We start from the raw sequence: 20874 nt of genomic DNA on the forward strand, positions 1-20874 counted from the left end.
TGTGTGCTAGCTGCCTGGACCCTCAGATTAGGAACCCAGAGTTTTCCTTTTTAACAGCCACTTTCCTTTGTGTATGTCATTGTCCCTGGGATGTCATCTTACCTTGTCAAGACCTGCTTTGCCATCTGTAAGATCAGGAGTGGATCAATTGGTGCTTGGAGTCCTTTAAATCTGAGCCTCCTGCATCCTAACAGGGCTCCATGATGGCCTGGTGCCAGCAGCTGTTGGCCAGATCCTGACAAGCTCTTAATTGAATTCTTCTGCTATCGGGAGTGGATCCCAGCAAAGGAAGACTTTGCTTTTCATAGTGTGTTTTTACAGAGATTGTCTATCATTTAGTTGATTTTTTTAATAGCAATGAAGAGGCCAGGCACCATTGGTTCATGCCTATAATCTTAGCTACTCAGGAAGGAGTCTGAGAATCGTGGTTCAAAGCCAGCACAGGCAGAAAAAGCCATGAGACAACTCTTATCTCCAATTAACCACCAAAAAGCTGGAAGTGGAGCTGTAGTTCAAGTAGTAAAGCACTGTTCTTGAGCAAAAAATCTGAGAGCACTCAAACCCTGAGTTCAAGCCCCAGGACCAGCACAAAAGAAGGAAGAATGAAGGAGGAAGATGGAGAAGGAGGAGGAGGAGGAAGAGGAGAGGAGGAAGGAAGAAAGGAAAAAGAAGAAGAGGAGGAGGAAGAAGAGAGAAGGAAGAAAGAAGAAAAAAGAATTCTGACAAGACTATAATTCTTGTTAGCAAAATTTCACTCTTCGATCTCCTACTAGGCCCCAAGTGGTGGCATCTCCGTAGCTCCCTCCCCTAAAACACAGTGTTCCTTCCTGCACCCATCTTCAAATCGGAAGCTCCAGGTCTCTCCCTGTCATGCCTCTCATTTCCTCAATGAGCTCTCTGCTCTGTGCAAGCTGTCATTCCTGGCTTCGTGACTGTGCATCGCAGCCAGAAGTATACTGAAGAGCACCTTTGTGAGTCCCAGCTCACAAGAGCTTTAGGAGCTAGTTCCCAGACCCTCGGATACTGTTCTGTGAGGAACTGCCCATTTTCTCAGAGATCCAGGAATGTCTACCAAGAAACCTTGTGTGACAGCCACCAAATGCATAGCTGTACTGGCCCCAGTCAACAGAATTTTTGGAGCCACTCCCTTCAAGTCAGATATGACACTAGATGTGGGAAATCAGATGAAAAAGATAGAAGCTCAGGTTGAGTTAGAGAAAATAGCTACACTGTGTGTAGTTGGTATCATTGGGCTTCTCTGTGTGATGCACTCGTGGTTTTTTTCAACCAACTCCATTAATTTAAGGCAAAAGTCTAATTTGATGGGCAGCAAAGGGAAAGCAAATAATAATCAAGTTGATTTAGAATCATTACACTCTTTTGCTATTAAAGCTCTTAATGTCTTTCTCAAGTGATACTGGAGAAGATGAGTGATAGAGTATTTTATAACCTGATTTTTAACTTTGACTCTTTAAAAATGCGTTAAAAGGCTGGCTGTGACTTGACGTTGTGCTATGAAAGAGGAGAGAGCAAAAGCCATCTTTTCTTTTTTAAGTGCCAGTACTGGGGATTGAACTCGGGGCCTCTATCACTTGAACCACAGCTCTAGTTCTGATTTTTACTGGTTAATTGGAGATAGGAGTCTCATGAGCTATTTTTCCTGAACGGGGATCCTCAGACCTCAGCCTCCTGATAGGATGACAGGCACAAGCCACCAATACCTGCCTACAGAAACCATCTTGATGAAGGAAAGAATAGGATCACTCATGCACAAGGAATCTCCTGAGGATTTTAACAGCACAGGACACAGTAGTGACCCAAAGGCTCTGTATTCTTGTAATCCAGACATCACCTCTGACTTCTCCTAAACTTGGCAATGACATTGCAATGCTTCTCGCCCAGCTATGAAATCAACTGCCACCTGATTTTGGAGTGTTGCACCCAGATCAGCTCTGATCTCAACATGGACCCACACCTGTGCCACACACACATATACACATCACAAGTTAACATCTACACTTTCTTGCATGTACACACTATGCATGTGTGGCATGTACACCCCATACACACTGATCATGTGGAGATAAATTATTGATTGTGTCACAGATGGCACTTACTTAAGCAGTCTACCAAACACTGGGAAAATCGTTCTCCTCCCTTCTGCTCTCATCTTAAGAATAATTTAAAACTCTTCTACAATTCCTTCTCTGGTTTGGAGTGTTTCAATTAACTTGCTATTAATATTTCCATTTGCATTTTTATTAAGCTTTAATAAAAACAGCTGCATTTACTGAACTTGGAATACAAAATACGTTAGCCCCTTGGCTTAAAGGCAAATAAGGACACTGAAGAGCCTGTCCGGTCTATAACCTAATGTAATAGGATTTGCTTAGAGACGTTTAAGATATGTACAATTTTACTAACTTTGGGGGTCAAGAGCAACTCAGGTCCTGCTATTTTACCTTTTACATAGAAAACATGCTGTAGATTCCAATGATAGAGGAAAATGGGTATCTTGCAAACTGCTCCACTGACTAGAAAATCTTGACAAAAGTAAAAGGCATCTTTGAAGTGTGAGACTCATTGAATTTCAATTTTTCGCGTGTGCCCGTCCTGGGGCTTGGATTCAGGACTTGGACACTGTTCCTGAGTGTCTGTGCTCAAGGCTAGTGCTCTACCACTTGAGCCACACCTCCACTTCCGGTTTTCTGGTGCTTAATTAGTGGTAAGAGTTTTATGGCTGTCCCTGCCCAGACTGGCTCCAAACCACAATCCTCAGATCTCAGCCTCCTGAGTAGCTAGGATTACAGGTGTGAGCCACTGGTGCTTGGCATCAACTTCATTTTTTAAACTTTTATTGTAAAGATGATGTACAGAAGGGTTATAGTTACGTGAGTGAGGTAATGAGTACATTTCCTTTTGAACAGTTTCACCTCCTCCCTCATTCTCTCCCAGTTTTTCCTCTCTCAACTTCCCTGCCCCCAACGTTGTATAGTTCATTTCCAGCATAGTGTCTAGTGGGTCTGTGCTGAATTAGTTCAACCTTTGTCCCACCATTTCTTTTTTTTTGGGGGGGGGGGGGGGCTCCGGTCGTGGGGCCTGAACTCTGGGCCTGGGCGCTGACCCTCAGCTCTTCAGCTCAAGGCTAGCGCTCTACCACTTGAGCCACAGCGCCACTTCCGGCTTTTTTCTTTTTGCTTATGTGGTGCTGAGGAATCGAACCCAGGGCCCCAGGCATGCAAGGCGAGCGCTCTACCACTGAGCCACCTTCCCAGCCCAGTCCCATCATTTCTGTGCTTCCCTTTCTCCTCCCCAAATCAGAGAAACTTATATGTAAGACAAAGGGGATAGAAATCAAAAACAGTAACAAAAGGGAATAAACCAAAGAAAAAAGGAAAGAAGAAAAGTAAAAGCCACATAGGTGTATAAATTTTTTTAAGTGACGCTTACTGTATTATGAGCCTATTTTGTGCTAGGCACTACATTTCAATGGACAAATCCCTGTCCTTAAGGAAATTGTGTTTAGAAATGGACAATAAATACAAGATGTATATGTAGTATGTGGGCTGTTAGTGAGCAAACAAAGCAGAGAAGAGAGTTGAAGTACAAGGAATGTGAGAGTGACACACTTAGACCAGGAAGTCTGGGGAAACCTCACCAAGAGTTGGCTAAAAGAAAACGAGGAAGAGAAATGGAGCTGTGCCTCAAGCAGTAGAGCACTAGCCTTGAGCATAAAAAGCTCAGGCACAGTGCCCAGGCCCTGAGTTCAAGCCCCAGGACCAGCACCAAAATATAATTGAATAAAAGACCAGGAGACATAGAGGACAGGAGACAAACTATCTCAAGAAGGGAGTCAGGGGCTGGGAAGGTGGCTCAGTGGTACAGCGCTTGCCTTGCATGCATGAGGCCCTGGGTTCGATTCCTCAGTACCGCATAAGAAAAAAAAAAAAAAAGCCTGAAGTGGTGCTATGGCTAGCCTTGAGCTGAAGAGCTGAGGGACACTGCCCAGGCCCAGAGTTCAGGCCCCACAACCAGACCCCCCCCAAAAAAAAAATAAAATAAAAAGAAGGGAGCCATGGCAGAGGCCTGCAGCAAGCACATGCTGGCAATTTCAGGAAACATCAGAGGGGATGTTAGGAAAAGTAGGGTGAGTGGGTAGGGGATGAGAGTTGAACAGGGTACCATGTCATTCAGAGCATTTTAAAGTGTGGTAGGACTTTGACTGTGGAAACATAAATGATGGAAAACATTACTGGAGAGTTCTGAGAAAGACTTGATCATATAAGACCATTCTGCAATATTTATTCAGCCATGAAATGATGAAGGTCCCCCCATCTGTAAGAACATGACTGCAACCAGCATGGTGTAAGTGAAATAAGTCAGGTCAAAAAGGACAACATCACATGTTTTCCCTCAGCTGCAGAATCTAAGTCAATCCCACTGAAGAGTGGAGTCATGATTTAAAAGAGGTTCAGGAGGAGTGGGAGGAAATGGGACAGAGAGAGATTGATCAGTGTGGGGCTGGGAAGGTGGCTCAGTGGTAGAGCACTTGCCTTGCATGCATGAGGCCCTGGGTTTGATTCCTCAGCACCACATAAGCAGAAAAAGCTGCAAGTGGTAATGTGGTTCAAGTGGTAGAGCACTATCCTTGAGCTGAAGAGCTGAGGGACAGCGCCCAGACCCAGAGTTCAGCCACTACACCAACCAAAAAAAAAAAAAAAAAAGAGTTAGTGGATATTAGGTCTGGTTGTCCATTGCACAATAGGGTGTATATTCAGTAAGGATGTATATTTGAAAACATCCAGAAGACGTGATTTTGAATGTTCCACCACAAGGAAACAATGGCTGAATTTGATGAATATGCTTATCACTAAGATGGGAAAGCCATTCAGTGTATGCCTATATCAAACATCACACTGTAACTCATACGTTTGCATGGTTATTGTCTCCATTAAGATAAAGTACAGATGGAGCCACATTGCAGGGCAGGAATATCACCGTGCTGCAGGCCAAGAGAGCTGTGAGGAGGCGGATGCAGTACAGCAGGTCAGAGGATGGTTGAGAAGGATGGTTCTTGGACAGGGACTGTGGCAGAGAGCATTGAGAAGTGGGCGGTTCCATCTTCAAATTATATTTAGAACCCAACCAGAACTCACCGATGGGCCAGATGTGGGATGTGAAAAGAAAAATCCTAAAGATGACTCCTACATCTTTCTGCCTGGCCAAATGGAAGAGTGCAATTGCTCTTATTAGAGATGGGGGGGGGGGTTGCAAAAGGATTTGGTTTGCAAAGAAATAGACTTTTCAGCTAAATTTTGGCAGGTTTAGTTTGCGATGTACATCACACATCCACCTTCATAAGAAAGTAGAGGAGTACCTTGGAGCCAAAAATGAAGGCGAGATTTAAAATATAATGCTACAACTTTCATCACATGAACAATTAAGAAGAAATTGAAAAATGCAAATTATAACAAAACACACACACACACACACACTATATATATACATATATATATATCTTCTGGAGTATATCCTTTGGAGTAATTTTAAGTAACAACAAAAAATAGAGTATAAACAATAATCATCACACCATGATAGGTTTGGTCTAATATACAGAGCCCTCTGGAGTGGTAGTTACATAGAGTTGGATAATTTCCGCTGGTTTTTATTTGTTTGTTTGTTCTTTTGTCTCTTCTATTAACTTACTCACCAATTGTGTGTTGAGATTCTTATAGGAACAAGGTAGGTACTTTACAAGAGAAACAAATTGAAGTCACAGACTTAAGCTTAAGCTAGTGAGCATAGTGCAGAGTACCGGATGATGAGGGGAAGGTGATGATAAGAAGATTCAAGAAAAAAAGATTAGAAAAACCTAAGTTGGCTAAAAAAATAATAGGAATCATCCAGCAAAACATGGATGCCATAAAAGGTGGTGGAGAGAGTAGGATGTAGCTTAACAATAGTACACTTAAGTGGTGTGTGCAAGGCCCTGGGTTAGGTTAGAGCTGGGAGGAGCATAGTAATCAGAGAGAAGTGTGACATATTTGTATCTCTTAGACTGTAATAACAACAATAACAAAAACCAGCTGGGCGCTGGTGGCTGACACCTATAATCCTAACTACTCAGGAGGCTAAGATCTGGGAATCATGATTCAATACCAGCCCAGACCCAAAAAAAAAAAAAAAGTCTGATACTTATCTCCAATTAACCTCAAGAAGTGGAGCTGTGGCTCAATTGGTAAAGCACCAGCCTTAAGTGAAAAAGCTAAGGGACAGTACCCAGGCCCTCAGTTCAAGCCCCAATATTGGCACCAAAAGAAGAAAAAAAAAAGAATGAGAGAGCATATAGGGTGAATACTGAGAAAATTTGATAGTCCAACTAATAATTCTAATAAAGATTATTACCTATTAAGTAATGATTCATAGTGAAAAAATATGTCTCTGTGTTTATTTAAAAGAAAAAATGGGGGCTGGGAAGTTGGCTTAGTGGTAGAGTGCTTGCCTCACATGCATGAGTCCTTGGGTTCGATTCCTCAGCACCACATAAGCAGGAAAAAAAAAAAACCAGAATTGGCACTGTGGCTCAAGTGGTAGGGTGCTACCTCAGATCTGAGGGACAGATCTGAGGCCCAGAGTTCAGCTCCCACAACCGACAAAAAAAAAATGGATGAGTGGAAAAATAAATAGGGGATAAGGGAAGGCTCTCTTTGGAAGGAAAGAAGGAATTAGAAAATTAGTACTAATTATTACAAATAAGTATATCATTAAGCTAAAAACCAGCAGGGAAAACCAGGCACAGTGATCCTAGCTACTCAGGAGGCTGAGATCTGAGGATTGTGGTTCAAAGCCAGCCCAGGCAGGAAAGTCTTATGAGACTCTTATCTTGAATAAACTATTCAGAAAAAGCCAGGTATGGCACTGTGACTCAGGTGGTAGAACACTACCTTGAGCTTTTAGCTCAGGCACAATGCCCAGGCCCTGAATTCAAGCCCCAGGACTGGCACAAAAAAAAAAAACAATAGGGGGAGAGTCCGTGAAAAATGGCTATTTATATGGAATATTTATACAAAGTAGTGCCTGCAGGATATATACTAACAATAAATGGAAAACATTGTAATTTTTACTGGAAGAACGAGAACAATATGGACATCCCCTTAATCAAGAAATCAAAATGACCAAATCAATGGACAGAATCAATGTCACATGCCTCTCTGTATTCAATGGGACACAGTGTTAGTTCCATGGTCTTTCTACCAAAAGCATATGACAAAGTCTTATTGTGAAGCCATCACAGGACAGACCCAACCTGAGGGACATCATACTGAAGTGTGTGCACCAGAGTCTTCAAATGAAACATTGAGAAACTTTAGGAATTTCTTTTTTTGGGGGGGAGGGTTCGTTCATGGGGCTTGAACTCTAGACCTGGGCACTGTCCCTCAGCTCTTCAGCTCAAGGCTAGCACTCTACTACTTGAGCCACAGTGCCACTTCTGGTTTTCTGGAGGTTTATTGGAGGTAAGAGTCTTACAGCCATTCTTGCCCGGGCTGGCTTTGAACCTCAATCCTCAGATCTCAGCTAGGATTACAGGTGTGAGCCACTGGTGGTTGGCTAACTTTAGGATTTTTGAAAACAGAGATGTGAGAATAAAATTCAATCGAGGATCCTGAACCAGAACAAAAAAAAAAAATCGTTTTGCTACAAAGGACCTTGTTGGGACAAGGAGTACTGTGGTTTGGGACTGGCTTGAGTGTGCCCCAAGGCTCATATGTTGAAATTTGATCCCCACTGTGAGGTATTAAGAGAGTGGAAACTTAATCCTACTATGGGGCCTGGAGGTGAGGTCTTTGGGGGCTTCTCAGCATTGAGCAAAGTCATCAAAGTGAAGAATTATTAGAGGCCCAAACATAGACATATACGCACATCCATGCCCCTCATTTCTCATCCAGTCAGATGCTACACTATCAGCAAGAAGGCTCCCATCTGATGTATGCTCCTGGACCTTACACCCTCAAAACCCATCAGCCAAAATAAACTTCTTTCCTTTCCAACTCACCCAGTCTGTGGTACTGTGTTGTTAGCAACAGAAAACTGATAACAATGGATGAAACTTGATCAGGCCCTGTAGATTTGACTCATACAGAGAAAGAATGTAAAACAAATGCCCAAGATGTGGTTGTAAGGTGTAAGGAAATACTTTATACTATTGCTGTTGCTTTTCTGTAGATCTAAAATTATTTCAATGTTTTTTAAAAAATATAAATGAAGTAGATATGATTAGCCAAGAAGGACCTTCATACCACATTATGGAGGTGTGTGTGTGTGTGTGTGTGTGTGTGTGTGTGTGTGTGTGTGTGTGTGTGTGTGTGTGTGTGTGTGTGTGTGTGTGTGTGTGTGTGTGTGTGTGTGTGTGTGTGTGTGTGTGTGTGATTTAATCTACAACCTTTATTGCACATTCTAAAACGTGGGCCTTCGGGCAGCTTCCAGCAAAACAGTGACCCTCTCAAGATTCTGTCTTTGTTCAGGTTGAGGTACACAGATTGCACAAAGCTATGAGGAGACATACCATTAGGAACGCTTCGGTTTTTTGTGGGGGGTTTTGGGAAACATGTGGTGTGGGGGACGGTATGCACACCAGTAATGGGGCTTGAACTCGGGGCCTGGGCATTGTCCCTTAGCTTTTTTGCTCAAGGCTGGCACTCTCCCACAAATGGACAATTCTATATCTGACTTTATGTATTACATGACCTGTTGGTCACCATCAAATGCAGACATACTAAAAACATCATAAAAACTTATGGCCAGGCACTCTCCCACTGGAGTCACAGCTTTACTTCCAGCTTTTTGGTGATTATTGGAGATAATAGTTAACAGACTTTCCTGTCCAGGATGGCTTCAAACCAGAATCTTTAGATCTCAGCTTCCTGAGTAGGATTACAGGTGAACCTTTCTAGGACAGCTGTTGGTGATCCCATCCTGTATTGCTGGCCTTGGACAGCCATGCACCAGGGAAGTCTGGAGATTTGGGCATGGCCAGGAGGCACAAGACAAATGAAGTTTTGGAGTAAGTTTGGGTTTTATTCAAATAAAGTGGGAAACTATCATTGAATTTCAAGCACAGGACGCCATGATATATTTTGTGTCTTTTAAAGCCCTTTCAGGCTAGGTTGAGAATGGATTGGAGGCAGAGAAAGACCGTGGTTTGTTGATGTGGGTAGAAACATTCAAACTGAATGAAACAATCAATAACAAGCCAGCAAATGTCCAGCCAAATGCTAGAAAGGCTTTTTTTATAATGTGTGTAGACAGAAGTTGAGTTAGAGAAGTCCCTTGGAAGCCTATTTAAAAGCTATACATGAAGGCTTTCTTATGGTTCATAGATTTTTATTGGAAAATAATATGCACATAGAAAAACACACATTCAAAATGTACAGCTTTGTGAATAATCAAGATTTAAATATGCCTTCATAATCAACCATCTTCGCCCATGCTTATTCTCAGTCTGCCTCCTTTCTCCTCCCTTCATTCTACCAATTAGCATCCCTAGCCTGCGAATTACTTTTGCCTATTTTTAAACTTCATGAACGGAATCAAATATAGGTTGAATATCGCTTATCCAAAGTGCTTGGGATCAGAAGTGTTTTCAGATTTGGGGATAATTTCTCTTTTATTGAACATCTGCATATCTACACTGGGATGGGACCCCCAATGTAAAGAATGAAGTTATGTCTCGTATGCATCTTGTACCACATAGTCTGGAAGTAAGTATATCTGCATTTGATGATGACCAATTACATTAAGTCAGGTATGAAATTGTCCATTTATGGTGTTCTGTCATGTTGGGAAAGTTTCAGATTTTGAATTATTTCAGATATTCACATTGATGGTGCTCCATCTGAAGTATGTGTCTTGTATGTACCAGCAGGTCATCCATTCATACTGTGCTATTAACATGCTGTTTGTGAACATATGATTTTAACTCAGTTTATCCACAGATCCTCGTAATCCAGCTGGTCCATTGGTTGTCTCTGGGGCTAGTTCTTAACTGTGTGAACAATGCTGCTGTAAGTAGCAGCTGCCATGCCTTTCAACACACATGTGGACATTGTGGTTATATATGTACCAAATGCTGAAATTACTGGATCTCTTGGTAATGTGTAGGCTGAGCTTTGGGAGATACTGCTGTGCAGATTTTCCAAGTTGTCATACTAATTTCATTCTCACCAGCCCTGTAGGAGGGCTCTGGTTGCTTTGCCAACATTTGGTATTTTTGGTGCTTGTAATTTTAGCCTTTACAGTGGGCATCTAATTGTCTTCTTAATTCAGTTTCACTGGTGATTAATGGGATTGAGAAACTCCATTGATTCTTGGCCATTCACATGTCCCTTTACGTATGAAATACATGTTCAATACCTTTCCACTTTTCTACTGAATTGTCTGTTTCTTATTAACTTCTGCATGTATTCATTTAGTCTTCATTCTATGGATCACTAAAGATCATTTTGCTAGGTGTGGCTTGCCTTTCCACCCTCTGTATGATGCTTTTGAATGAAACAAAGTCCTAAAATCCTTAATGTGTCTGCTTTATCTTTTTTTCTTTTTCTTTTCCAGTCGTGAGTCTTACACTCAGGGCCTGCATGCTCTCTGATTCTTCCCAACACTAGCACTCTACTTGAAACCACAGCACCACTTCTGGATTTTTCTGAGTAGTTTATTGGAGATGAAAGTCTCACAGCCTTTCCTACCCTAGCTGGCTTCGAACCATGAGCCTCAGATCTCAGCCTCCTGAGTAGCAAGGATTACAGACATCAGCCACCAGAACCCCATTGTGTGAATTTTTAATGTCAATATTTTTCTGATTACAGAATAATACATGGCTTTCAAAAATGATAAGTGACTAGGAGAGGAAAAAAGTCAGAAAAGAACAAGTATGAAAGTAATAATTATCTAAACTATCACTAAAAAGCTTCTGACTGATAACAGCTTTTTCTTATTTTCATTACAAAATTAGTACATAACAGTAACAAATGACTCTTTCTTTGATAATTGTCTTTTCCCAGTGTGATTGTGACAGCCAGGACACAATTAAACCTTCTATCCACTTTTCTTTATATCCATAGACAGGATTGTTTGTAGGTCTTTATTCTGTTTCCTTGTATTTTACAGAAGGGCTGAGGCTGTATTCCTTTGTGACATGTTTTCTTCCCCTAAGTTAAGGATATATTTCTGGAAAAGTCTATAGATTTCCAGATATATGTCCACCTATGTATCATCTCTATGTGACTATACATGCACACTTTTTTATACAGCTGCACAGTATTTCTTGGATAGCAGATTACATATAGAAACAACACAGGTAGACATGTCAAGAAATGAAGTTTATCTTTCCACCTTGTCTTTCCCCCCATGTCTGGAGTGGCAAGGGAAAAAGAGGTCTCACCTCAGCCTTTCAGTGTCATCCATACTCTGAAATCACTGATCCTGCCTTAGAGAGAATGCATAGTTCTTCAGAGATCCCTGCCTCCCTTTGGTGACCTGACCCCATACCCTGCTGGACAGCTGCAAGGCTCTTTCCATGATGATGTGGTGTGCACAAATCTCCTCACTATCATTATTCCTTAGACCAAGTGCCCCTACACACTGTGGGGTTGTGTGCGTGCCCGTGCAAGTGCACAGGCTACGGATCACAGAGCAACGCTCTGCTGGTGCCTGGCAGAGCACCATCCTTTCCTATAGCATACTCTTGCCTGGGAGGGGAAGGCAGTCATCTGCCCTCTCTGTCATGGTCTTGTAGCTCTGAGTCTCAAGGGCTTAATTCACCTCCAGCCTTTTGCCCAAACAGGCTTATACACACCCAGGAGATCTGGCCCAAAGGCCTCCCCAGGAACACATGGGGACTTCCAGGTCCCTGATCTTATGGACACAGATCCCTCTTTCTCTTTTCTACTCCATTTTCTCTCCCTCCCTTCCCTTCCCCCATCCCTTTCTTCCTCCCAACTCCCCTCTCCCGCCTCCCTCTTACCCTCCTTTCCTCTAGCTCCTGATTCTCTCTTCCATGCTCGTCCTCCCTTTCCTGAATATCTTCTTAAACTCCCCCGTACTCCTGACTTCTGATTAGATTCTTCTCAGTCTCCTCCACAGTCCAAGAGAGGATCCAGTATAACCCTCGTCTAGACCTTTATTTTCTCCATCCTCCTCCCTTGACATTTCTCTTGACCAGTGTCATAGCCTTAAGGGCACACAGGTCCTCTCCTGTCTCCTCCCCCTTGAAACATCCAGGCTTTCCATTTTTCATCATCAAATCTTGAGCCCCACCTCTGGCCCTTGGAAGATAGGAGCATTATTTGATGTGGCTTCTGATTTCAGGTCTCCCTTCAAAGGCCCTTGAAATGCTAATAGAGCTGTTGGAATTCTAAAAATTGCTTACTTGCTCCCTCTGTCTCCACCAAGCCTTGATTTCTTAGACTTGTATTGTGGCTGTGGAGGTCAGGAAAGGTGAACACCGCACTGAGACTGGGACCTGATCTGTGGTTTCTTTGATCCACATGTTAAGTCAGCTTTAAAGGAAAAGCTGCAGAGGCAATGTGATTCAGGAAGGAAGGAGTAAACATTTTAAATGCCTGCTCATTACAATGCAATGTGGCTGGAGTTTTCGCCACTGTTCCCTTATGGGTGATGTTTAGACTTGACTATCACAAATAAACGCAGGAGGTAAAGCCTTTTGTAGATCATTTTTATTTACTAGAACTCGTAATTTTTTGTAGGGGAAAAAAAATCCTAAAATGTGGTTCAAAGGGCACGTGTGCTGGTACAGCTGCCTTTTGCAATTCGCACCCCCCAACCCTCAGTGTTGGAAGTGCCCGTTTCCATTTCCACACGTCTCACCACCGCTGGCTGGTTGAGATTCGCTTCAAGTGTTGCAAATCTCATTGGAGATTTATGTAACATAAAAGTCGGTTTCATTTTGTGCTTCTTTGACCGCCTGAGAGGTGGCAGGTGGTTCATTTCTTCATATCCTGTATAGCTGTTCCTATTTCCTTCTTTCCACAAGTCCTCTCAGGCTGTTGTTCTTTCCAATTATCGATTGTGTGAAGCTCTTTGTACACTAGGAAATCCTTTAATCAGATAGGATGGGAATTGGTCCTGAGCTCGTTTTGTTACTTCATAAATATTATATCTGTTTCATGCCATAAGAAAGCATACTAGAAGGAAAAAGAATAAAAAGTGTGAGTTTTTACTAAAAGAATTAAGAATCTAACTAATTGCATAATTATACTATTCTCGTAGATGGGCATTGGTTTGTTTTCTGTTATTAGAATGCGACCCCTGAGGCTGTGTAATTTATAAAGACAAGAGGTATTTAACACATAGTTCTGGAGGTGTATGAACAGTATCAGGATCCTGCCCAGCCCTGGTAAGAACCCCTGGCTACATTACAACATGGTGGCATCATGATAGGAGAATGTACAGAGAAGAGAGAGAGCACATGGCAAGACAAGGAAGCAAGAGAGATTTAAAAGCCAGACTTTCTCCTTTTTGTGTTTGTCAGTATCTGGGTTTGAACTCAGGGCCTCATACTTGCTCAGCTTGCTTGCTTATAGCTGGCACTGCACCACTTGAGCCATACCTCCAGCCTGGCATTCTGCTGATTAATTGAAGATGAAGTCTTGCAGACTTTTCTGCCCAGGCTGGCCTCAACAACCATTCTCCTGATGTCACCATTATAGGCACCATTTTGCTGATGCCTATAATCCTAGTCACTCAAGAGGAGGATCTGGAGTATCTTAGTTCAAAGTTAGTCTGGGCAGAAAAGCCTATGAGACTCCATCTACAAAATAACCAGAAGAAAAAAAAGACTGACTGGAGGTATGATAGAGTGCCAATTGAGCACACAAACCAAGAGGGCACAAAGCCCTGAGTTTAAATCCCAGCAAAGAAAGAAAAAAAGGAAGAAAGAAACGAGGGAAGGAGGGAGGGAGGGAGGCAGGAAAGAAGAAGGAAGGAAGGGAGGGAAGGGAAAGGTATCTAGGAGTAGGGAAGATCAATGTATTTGTTAATTAAATGTTTTACTTTGAAATAATTAAAGTATCATATACAGCTCTTAAGAAATTAGCGTACGTGTTACCCAGTCTCTCCCAATGAGGGCATCTTTCAGATCTCCAGTGCAGTTTTAACAATCAGGATATTGAGGTTATCCACCAAGCATCCCTGTGTTATACCCATCATCACCCAACTCCATTCTTAATCCCAGCGACTGTGAATGTATAATTTTATGTAAGTGAGAGCCATGGCCAGGGCACCTGGCCTGTAGTGCTGCCTGTAGTGCTTGCAGGGTGTGGCACCAGCCCAGCCTGCCAGAGCTGCAACCCCAGCCTCAATGAAGGTACAGGAGGACTATTGTACAGGGCAACTCCTGTGCTCCCTGGGATTAAAGTGCAAGCCAGACATTCATCCTTTCCTTAGTGTTGGCCCATAGCCTTGCCCCTCCTTGTCATTTTGTTCCTGAGTCAGTCATATTTTTAAATCCATGTCAATTTCTTTACATTTCTAGATGGGAGGAGCGTTCACTCTCTGAAGCACTTCAGCCTTCCAAATCTTTTATATAACTCATTCCGGATGTATTCTGGACTCACCATACAATATGGTACAAGGAGAGTCTCCTCTTTATTTCCAGAAATGGTTATACTTTTTTCTGAATTTAGGTTTCCTGAAAAATGTAGCCAGAACACATTGCAAGTTTTGCTGGCAGTCAAGAGCCGGAGAGAAAACTGGGTGGCAGCAGGCAGCAGAGTTGCACACCTGATCTGAATATGGCCTTCCTGCCACAGCTAGGAAGGAGCTGAGAGATCAGATGTCTGAATGAAGGCCCATTTCTGAGAAATCCACTTTTCTCTTAAAGCCCTCAGGACAACTCGGGAAACCCTCCGGGGTGGTACTTATCTCAGAATGCCCTTTCTTTATAATACTGAGTAATATACTACCGTATGCATAAACCATATTGGGTTGATCATCCATCAGTGGTAATGTGTGCTTTTTCCACCTGCGGCCTATTGTAAGTAATTAGATTATGAAAATGGTTTTACAAATATCTATTCAAGCCTAACTTTTTGTTCTTTTAGGTTTGCATACCTAGAAGTTAGACTGCTAGACCATACATGGTGGGGGGGGGAGGGGGGGTTCGGCCAGTTGTGGGGCTTGAACTGAGTACCCAGGTACTGTCCTTGAGCTTTTTTGCTCAAGGCTACTGCTCTACCTGCTCTGAGCCACAGCTCCACTTCTGGTTTTCTGGTGGTTAATTGGAGATAAGAGTCTCAGACTTCTCTGCTTGGCCTGGCTTTGAACTGCCAATCCTCAGATATCGACCTCCTGAGTAGCTAGGATTACAGGTGTGAGCCTGGCAATTTGCTGTTGTTGCTGCTATTGTTGTTGTTCTGGTGATGGTAGTGTTTTGCCAGTCATGGGGCTTGAACTCAGGGCCTGAGCACTGTCCCTGAGCTTCCTTTGCTCAAGGCTAGTGCTCTACCACTTGAGCCACAGTGCTATTTCCAGCTTTTTCTGTTTATGTGGTACTGAGGAGTTGAACCCTGAGTTTCATGCATGCTAAGCAAGCACTCTACCACTGAGCCACATTCCCAACCTTTGGTGTTTGTTTTTTAAACTACAAGAACAGAACGACTGCTTTCCACAGCAGCTGCGTCATGTTATTCTAGTCCCTCCAGTGACACACATAGAGTTACAGTTTCCCTGCAGTATCCCCACCATATGAACTGTGCCCCTCTTTACTTTTCCAGAGTTCTCAGGGGCCGCTCACCTGCCCGCCTTCACTGAGCACCAATGGGACATTTCCAGCAGCGACCGCGCCCTGCCTACCCGGCTGCCTGACTGCCATTCACCTCTACAGAATCCAGAGGTATGTCCTCACCCCTTCTCCCCTCCCGCTCGACCCGACCCCGTACTCCTCTGGCTGAGAGGTCCTGGGGACAGTGCTAGAAGAATGGACTCATTCAACATCTGCAAGCACAGAGCTGGAGGCAGAAAACCAGAATGTCACCCCCAAACACCAAAACTGATCAGAAAATTAAGAAATGTTTCTTAATTTGCCCTGGAAAGTGAGTTTAGAATAATAAACACCTGTAATCCTAGCTACTCAAAAGGCTGAGATCTGAGGATCACAGTTCAAAGCCAGCCCAGGCAGGAGAGGCCATGAGACTCCTATCTCCAGTAAAGTACTCAGAAAAAGTCAGAAGTAGAGCTGTGGCACAAGTGGTAGAATGCTACCACTTGAGCAAAAGAAGATCAGGAATGGCACTCAGGCCCAGAGTTCCCCGCCCTAGGACAGGCAAAAAACAAAAAACACTAATTCTTTTCTATTTTTAAAGTTTCTTGTTAGTAACCATCCAAAAATACAATCTCCATCCAGGTGACATCCTAATATAATGATTCTTTTGCCATACAAATATCTTGGAACAAAATTTTTTATTTGGGCTGGGAAGGTGGCTCAGTGGTAGAGCGTTTGTCTTGCATGCAGGAGGCCCTGGGTTCAATTCCTCAGCACCACATAAGCAAAAAGAAAAAAGCCGGAAGTGGAGCTGTGGCTCAAGTGGTAGAGCACTAGCCTTGAGCTGAAGAGCTGAGGGACAGCTCCCAGGCCCAGGGTTCAGGCTCCATGAACAGACCCCCCCAAAAAAACCCACAAAAAAAGCATATAAAGCAAAATTTTTTATTTACCTTGATGCATTGTTTTGATTATGACAAAACTTTAAAGCTAAAAAAAAAATTGAGAGCATAGAACTGTGAAAGCTCAAGTATTTGTTATTTCCCAGATATCCACATGTACACACACACACACACACACACACACACACACACACACACACACACACACACATTTTGTAAATATGTATTGATGCTACATGCATGTGTTTGTTCAATTATTTTTATCAGAAGCATCTGAAAGGAAGTTGCAGACATCATGATATTCTTTGGCAAGGATCTCCTCTACAGAACTAGAACACATATCACCATGAAATTTAACACTAGTAAAGGAATATTGTCTAAAATATTGTACCAATTCAGATTCCCTTCATTGTTCTGAAAATATTAATCGTAGCTATTTTTCTTGTCTATTATTCAACTTAGTGTCATTTACTGAATTTAATTCTGTCTTTTTCATTTTAAACCAAAATACAGAACTCTGCTTTTGTTTGTGTTTTTTGTTTGTTTGTTTGCAGTTCTGGATATCAGATCCAGGACCTTATGCATGCTACGCAAGCATTCTACCACTGAGCTACATTTCCAGCCCCATTGAAATTTTTGAAGACTCTAAAAACTTTAAGAATCTAGGTCAGTTATTTTGTACAACATTTCACCATCTAGATTTCTTTTATTGTTTCCTCAGTTTTGAATAAAAATGTCTTACATTTAGCTAAACAGCATATCTGTAGCATACTATAGTATATAACCTTTTATTTATAATTTATTTTCTTGGCTAAAGTAGTTTCTACCTGAGCTTCCCTGTAGCAAACTCCCTTTTTATTCTCTATAATTAATAAGTAATTAATTGGTAAAGCCAACTTTGAGACACTGAATATTTTCTTCCAGAACTAGTCATCATCAAGTGGTTTTAGCATCCCTTCTTGGTTAGATTGTACTTTTTAGCTCATAGATAATCAGAACAGCAGACTTTCTTTCCTATCACACAGTCCTTCATATTTTACATTGTCTCAGCTGTGACATCACCACACAAGGGAGTGTACTGAGACAGAGAAAGGAGTCTGAAATCAGACTGTCTTCATATGTACACACCAGCTCGATGACCTTCAGCAAGCACCTCCAATCACAATCCCTCAGAGTCCTCATAAAATTCAAGAGACTAAAAATGACCACTGCCTGACACACTGCTGTAGGGTGTGGAGCCTGTGACTAGCTCTTCTAAGTTCTGGCTGTGAATTATCAGGGGCTGAGAGGATGGGCTGAGGAATAACTGGATGGCTGATCTCTTATGAGACCTGTGTAGAAATCATCTCACCTCATGGTGGCTAGGAAGCAAAGAGACAGGAAGGCTGGGATCCAAATGCCCTTCAAAACCACTCTGCCAACGACTTAACTTCTTCCCAATGGGCCCTACCTCTTAAAGGTTCTACCACTTCCCTTCCCTCTGTCCATCACAGACAAATAAGGGCTTGTCCCTCCCATACACCCTTAGTTATCAAGAAATGACTGTGAGATTAATTTGCAGTGAGTAGAGCCATGTCCCCTAAGGGCAGTCCTGAAAGCTGTCATTCAGAATTATAGGTCTGCTTTCCCTTGCTTTCTTGCAGCAGGTTACATAGAGTTAAACATGCTTATGCCTACCAAGGGCCTCCTCCCAGGCATTCTAGATTGATTGGCTGGAGAATGAGACTAGCCTTTCTGTGGCCCTGTGCCACTGGACACCTGAGCTAAGCAACATATCTTGTTCATATCTGCCTCATCCTAGCTGATCTCTCCCATTCTGTCCTTGTGGGTTCTCCTGACCTTTCTAGACTGACTGCAGCCTGTTCTTCTGGAGCGCAAGGGAACTTAGGAGAGCTTCAGGTGCTGCATAAGTAGCTGACTGAGCCCCTGTGACCCCAGACATTCCCTGATCTAACCTGAGTCCCTACCTGTACATTGAAGTTGAGGCCAAACATATACATCATAAATTTAAATAGAAACCCATTTGTCATTTTCAGTATGCCATAAATAATAGCATTTCAACATAGAGTTGTTCTGCTCATTTTTAAATAAATAGACAATAATATATATATATATATATATATATATATATATATATTATCCCTTTCATTCTATTTAAAACACATGGCCAGCCAGGTTCTTCCCATACCTTAAAAATGTACACCTTTTTGTTCACTCCTTAATTTTGTATTTCTATTCCATATCCCTATTTTAGTTTATGTTGTGTTGCTATGACAAAATAACCTGAGGCTGAATACTTTGAGGCATAAAGAAGTTCACTTGGGTTGTGATTCTGGTAGCTGGAGGACTCAAACCACATGGTACCAGCATCATCCTAGCAAGCCTCCACCATGTCTTAGCAAGCCCCACACCCAGCTGTATTACCATATGACAGGGAAGCAGAAAGGAGCAATTATGTTGGGTGTCTTTGCTTTATAACAACCTACTCTCAGCACTAATCCACTCTTCAAGACCAGAATCAATCCTTGCCAAGGGGCATTCCCTCCTGACCCAAGTACCTCCCACCAGGTCCCCCCTTTACACGTTCGCCCACCCCAGCACCGCCAACTGGGGACCAAGTTTCCAGCACATAAGCCCTTGGGAGATACCCTCTAACCATCACAAAAACACTGCCTTACAAGGAGATACCCTCTAACCATCACAAAAACACTGCCTTACAACCTCATTGTAATTTTGTGCTTAAAATTCACTTGCTGTTCACTTTGTCACATTCTTTGCTTGTGTGTGTGTGTGTGTGTGTGTGTAGCACACAGGGACACTGCCCAAGCTGAGTTCAAGCCCCAAGACTGACGAAAAAAAATAAAAGGATCTCTTAATAAGATGAACTATAGGAGGCTTCATATAGAGACCTGACCTGAGGAATGGCAGGACTCTGCCTTTGGGCAGAGCTGGGAGATTTCCCACATTGGAGCAGTCCTTAGGAAAGACAGCTTCCCCACAAATGTGTTTCAGGAAAGAATGTATAGACAATCGGGGAATTTTACAGTCTATGACTTATAAGCCTCCCATGCCTGTCACCTTGAACTAATTGTGTCTGTCCCCAGGAGGCTCAAGATTCAGCTGATGGCCACTGCCCTAAGCTCTCCCTTCTTGGACTCAACTCCATCACCGCAGTAACCTAAAGCCATGCCCTGCCCCCTCCCACTGCTGCTCCTCTTTGGGCCCACTCTATGGATCCCCAATTCCCTCTGAGGCTTTCACTGGAGTTATGGTATCTTCCAGGATGTAGCAGTTCCTTGTGGTCCTGCCCAAGAGTCCATGTAGTTTCTCTGGGGAGTTCAAAGACAGCATTTGGTTTTTGATGCTTTGAAGTATATAATGGTCACACTCTGAATGTCTCTCTTCTGGAAACAACATATACATGGACTTTGTCTTCACTTTCTTCTGCAGAGCTCTGGAAGTGAGTTTGCAGACATAGTTAAGAAAGTCCTGGTAGTGAGGACTTATCTTTGGAGTCTTGGCATGCAGCCTTGGAAAGAGACACAGTCTTGCCATAAGAGAGCATAAGTAGACATTCACACAAGGCTTGACACATATACCCCAGGGCAGGTCTCAAATCTTCTGGAATGAGACAGCCCTTCCATTCACATAGACACACATCTCCATGCATGAGTGGATGAACTGGCTAGTTAAGATGAACTAGTGAACCTCGTCCTTGTGCCCCTGAGAATCCCTAAGGAGCACCTTCAGTTTTTCAAGATTATATGAGCAGATGAAGCTTATAAACAATTGACTTCCAAATTAATTTTAATTCCTGTTGCAATCATTGTTTGGCTGTGCAAATTCCCTCTGTATGCTGTGGGCATTTCTAGAACAAGCAGAAGCTCTCAGATAAAAATCATGTATTAGCATGTACCAAACTTTATTTCATTCATTCATTCAGAAGGGAACCAACAAGAAGGCAAATTGTCTGTCACTAAGAACATTTGAGTAACTGGGATTTATAGTCAGTTGGGAAAGAAATAGAGAAATGAGGTGCTAAATTAAATTACATCCGCATGAAGCAATAAAAATGGTAACATATTTGGGCTCAGCTTTTTAGTAGGCAATAAGAATCATAATAAATTAGGTTCTGCAGGCTAACCTCTAACCTTAGAGGATGATAACTCTTTGCATGTTTGTCAACTATGAATTGTTCGA

General features: G+C 42.6%; 1 protein-coding gene across 1 annotated transcript in view; it reads left to right on the top strand.

The window, feature by feature from the left end:
• The window catches only part of Otud7a (OTU deubiquitinase 7A), a 174461-nt gene that overhangs the window by 78203 nt on the left and 75384 nt on the right, over nt 1-20874 (top strand). The window contains exon 2 of the mRNA XM_042697420.1: nt 15789-15907. The gene's annotated coding sequence lies outside the window, so the exon portion shown is untranslated. The remainder of the gene's footprint in view (nt 1-15788; nt 15908-20874) is intronic.

The sequence above is a fragment of the Dipodomys spectabilis genome, unplaced genomic scaffold (assembly GCF_019054845.1).
Source record: "Dipodomys spectabilis isolate Male_0828 unplaced genomic scaffold, ASM1905484v1 ptg000219l, whole genome shotgun sequence".
Lineage (NCBI taxonomy): Eukaryota > Metazoa > Chordata > Mammalia > Rodentia > Heteromyidae > Dipodomys > Dipodomys spectabilis.